The sequence below is a fragment of the Silene latifolia genome, unplaced genomic scaffold, assembly GCF_048544455.1.
Source record: "Silene latifolia isolate original U9 population unplaced genomic scaffold, ASM4854445v1 chrun_scaffold_16, whole genome shotgun sequence".
In the NCBI taxonomy this organism is placed as follows: domain Eukaryota; kingdom Viridiplantae; phylum Streptophyta; class Magnoliopsida; order Caryophyllales; family Caryophyllaceae; genus Silene; species Silene latifolia.
Genome location: NW_027413123.1, coordinates 1,910,338 through 1,914,702, shown reverse-complemented (window position 1 = coordinate 1,914,702; position 4,365 = coordinate 1,910,338). Strand labels below are relative to the sequence as shown.

The 4,365-nt window shown below is 40.4% G+C and overlaps 1 non-coding gene across 1 annotated transcript; it reads right to left on the bottom strand.

Moving 5' to 3' along the window:
• Positions 1–3,458: 3,458 nt before the first annotated feature.
• Positions 3,459–3,565, bottom strand: LOC141637337 (small nucleolar RNA R71). Its single transcript, XR_012541723.1, has one exon. It is a non-coding gene; the product is annotated as a small nucleolar RNA R71 (small nucleolar RNA).
• Between the last annotated feature and the right edge of the window lie 800 nt (positions 3,566–4,365).

The window sequence follows — 4,365 nt, the reverse complement described above, 5'->3', positions numbered from 1 at the left end:
TCCCAAATACGGTAGGTCGCGATTGGCTTTCCTATTATCCAAGCCCAGTAGGATCTCTCCTAAACATAAACAAGCTGGGCTCCTGCGCAGCTCCATTTGCTCAACTAGACCCAGGAGACGGGGATCACCTCTAAAATCTTCATCAACATGCCCTTGAAGGACATATACATGAAACAAGCAAAACCGAAATGCCCTTCGCCTGGCAACATAAGAAACGGTGGGGTCGTTATTGTTAATGAATCGGTCGATAAAGTCCAACATCCGCACTCATTTCGAGGTCACTAGACGGCCCACCTCAATTCTAGACAATCCAAGCAAGTCTCTAACTTTGTTTGATAAATAGTATTTTAGTCACTTTTTACCCCGCATTTATATCTTATTTCTACTCGATTTTGTGTGCTTATACGGTTAAAAAGCTCACTTATTAACTTGTTTACAATAATTAGGCGTCTTAGTCATGTTTAATAATTAATCGGAATTTAATAATATTAATATTACTTTTATTTTATTAAATATAATTTATAGGTGAGGCGGAATAATAAAGAGGAGATTCGAGTTAGAGGAACAATGAGACGGAAAGCAAGACGGATTGGCATGCTAATATTATCAAAGAAAGTTGACCATTCGACTTTACAAAAGTCAAACACAACTCCCCTGCTACTTTTGTTTCGTCATCATCAACAACAATGGCAATTACCATCACCATTTCATTCCCAAACCAACATCACCATTTTTTTAACCACCTTCAACAATTCATTTACACGACAAGCCAACACCAGCAGCGGTCACCATTTCCGTCAGCAGCAACACCCGCCTCCACCTTCGTCACTTATTCACCAATCATTACTAACACCGTCGCACATCATCTCCCACCATCAGCCACCATTCATTCCGCATCAACAACCCAGAAACCCGACTCCATTGTCGTCCTTAATTTCCTTCACCAGCCATTTTCGAATATCGCCATTGTTGTCCCCTGCATCTCCACCTGAACCCGTCACCAACATCGCCATATCAACAGACCATCGCACATCCACCATTAATGACCACCTAGGCATCACTCCGTCATCCCTCTTTCACACCAATCTGCAATAAGTGCACCCCCAGCCAGGCACCCGTCAGCCGCCCAACCGGCTCACAACACAAATCTGCTCTCCCAGACGGTCAGCCGTCTGCCGCCCCTCATCCCGGCTGGGAATACATGCAAAATTGAATTGTTTTCTAGGAACTTCCCAGCCGGTGCCATCACCGACGGCCGGCCACCCGGCTGGGACGTCTCATGTTGCGTGATTTTCAATTCTGCTCCCTTTGTTTGATTTAATGACTTTTCCCCTTTTCAATTGTTGAACGTGTATTTGTGTTAGTTATTATTATTATTATTATTATTATTATTATTATTATTATTATTATTATTATTATTATTATAATTAGATTAGTACTCCTAGTATAAAGACACACCACACAACTTACTCAACACACCTCACATTACTACCTTAGAAATTAGACTAGTTCATCTTATTCTCTCTCAATATTGTAAAACCCTTATATTTCCTCTCTTATTTTTATTCAATAAAAAGTTGTTATCTTTCTTTAATTATTAGTTTAATTCTTCTTTTGTTCATTCAAGTTCTTCTCTTTTCATTAGTTTACAATTAGTAATTTTGGGTTGTATTTGGGAAATTGAAGAATCCTTCCATATTTCAATCCAAGTTCCTTTCTTTGCTATTGAGTTGGTATAATTTCTCTTCTTAATTTCATTTGTTTACATTTGTATTTCTTTCAAGTTTAATCTTAATTGTTTATGTTAGATTGTTGTTATTCTCTCTCTTGTTCATCTTTTCTCTATTCACCATTGTTATTTACAAGATTGAATCTTTGAATTTCTCATGTTAAAGATTGAGTCTTTGAGTTTATTGAGTTAAAGTTTCTGTCTTTAGTTTAATCTTCATTGTCTCTTGAATTTAATTTGTCTTTCTTCATAATTTGTGTTGGATATTTGCATGATTAGTAGTAGAATTTATTCTTCCATTATGATTATGCATAAAGATTCCATCTTTATTGTCTCTATTGCCTTTAAAAACATGATTAGTGAGTAGTCTTCTACTAGGACTCGGTTTGACCCGACATGAGTAATTTCACTAATTGAATCTCATGAAGGCTAATTATTTGGGGAAATTGGTGAGGGTAGTTTAGAGGAATTACATGGTTTAAGGATCGATTTTGGGTAATGTTGATTTGTGACCCTTGTCCACCAACGAGAGTTGGTTAGGTTGGGAATCGAGTACCCGGAATTTGGTCTTATCGCTAACCTTAGTTGAGACCGAAAGGGAGAACTAAGGGAGGGTGCCTCTAGACTAGCGTTTGAAATCGACCCTCGAGAGAGGGAGTGGGATGACCCGGAATACGATGGGGGCTTAATGACCTTGACCAAGTTCTTGACCTCCTCGGAATTGTGCATGATTTTGGGGTAGTTGAGTGTTGAGTTAGGGATTCCTACCTTCGAACCCGAGAGGGGGGTTGGTGGGTAGTGCTAGTGTCCTACTTCGAACCCGAGAGGGGGGTCTTAGGCGAATTAGAGTCATCTCCTCCTTGCTTGTCTACCCGAGTGATTAGCCTAGGGAATTAGTATGTGGAATTACGAATTGTTGTGGGAGAACCGAGTTCTAGGCCTTTTATTCATTTGATTTACACCTTTATTCCTCTCTTACTCATTTATCATCTTTAGTTAATTTGCATTTTATTTCATTTATGTTAGTTGTTTAGTTTAACAATCTCATCTTATATTGCCTACTTAGCTAAGCACGAGAATTTAGACAATTAGTAATCACCCATGCTCCCTGTGGATTCGACCTCGACTACCCTACTACATTAGTTGAGTTATTTGTTTGATCGGGGGAGTGCGACAAACCCCGCTATCAAAATGGCGCCGTTGCCGGGGAGCATTGGCATGATATTAGTTGTTTTGTTCTAGTTTAGACTAGGTCTTTCTTTGTTACTAATCCCTTTCTTGAGTAGTGGAAGGTGTTTTAGAAGAACCGGTTAATCTTGAGTTCTTTGAGATTCCATTTGGAATTCCCGAAGAAGCAACAATGGCCGCGGTTCCTATGCGAGACAAGTTGGCTCCGAAGAAGGTGGTGAATCCTAGTATTGTCAAGCCACCTATTCAAGCCAACAACTTTGATGTGAAGGCTACTTTGTTGCAACTAGTCCAAGGAAACCAATTCGGAGGGGGAGCTACCGAAAATCCCAATGAACACCTTAATGATTTCTTGGATAGTTGTGACATGTTTAAGGCAAATGGAGTATCGGAGGATGCAATCCGCCTTAGACTCTTTCCTTATTCCTTGAGGGGGAGTGCTAAGGAATGGTTGAAGAGTTGTGAGCCCGATTCATTTAGAACTTGGAATGATGTCTCCAAGGCCTTCTTGAACAAGTACTTTCCACCACAAAGGACAGCAAGAATCAAGAGTGAGCTTCAAGGGTTCACCCAACATGATGATGTGACCCTTTATGAGGCGTGGGAAAGGTATAAGGGACTCCAAAGGTTGTGTCCTCATCACGGGATTGGAGATGATGAGTTGATCAACAACTTTTATGAGGGGTTGAGCAATGAGATGAAAATGAACCTAGATTCCGGCTCGGGAAAGGGGGCATTAGACAAAATTGATCACAAGACGGCCAAGGAACTTATTGAGGAAATGGCTTCCCGTACTTTTCATTGGAATAATGATAGGCACAAGAGGAAGGGAAAGTCAACCGTCGAGTCGGTCAACAATGTTGAGATTAAAGGATTGATAGAGGAACTCAAGCAACAAGTTGCTTTGTTGAACTCAAGCAACACCTCTAGAAACTCTTCATCAAGTAGGTCTCAAGTGTATTGTTGTGAGATTTATGGAGATCAAGGGCATCCACCAAATGTCCTTTGATGATGGGAGAGGCAATTTGTATGGAGCAAGTGAATGGAGTGTGGGAATCAATTCCGGCTAGACAAGCCTCCAACAACAATCAATACCATCCCGGAATGAGAGCCCACCAAAATTTTTCCAATGGCTCACAAAATGCCCAAAACCCCACTTTCCAACAAAATCCACAATTTACACCAAATTTCCAAGCCCAAAAGCAAAATCCCACCTTTCAACCAAGACCACCATTTCAACAAAATTCTCAACCATTTCAACAAAACTCTCAACCCTTTCCACAATCCACCCAACCCAAATCAAACATGGAGCTCATGATGGAGCAATTGATGAATTCTCAAAACCAACTCGTAAACACTCAAACCCAATTCATCACTCATTCCAACCAAAAACAAGAGGAGACAACATCCTCTATCAACCAACTAAGGACTCAAATTCAAGCCTCCCA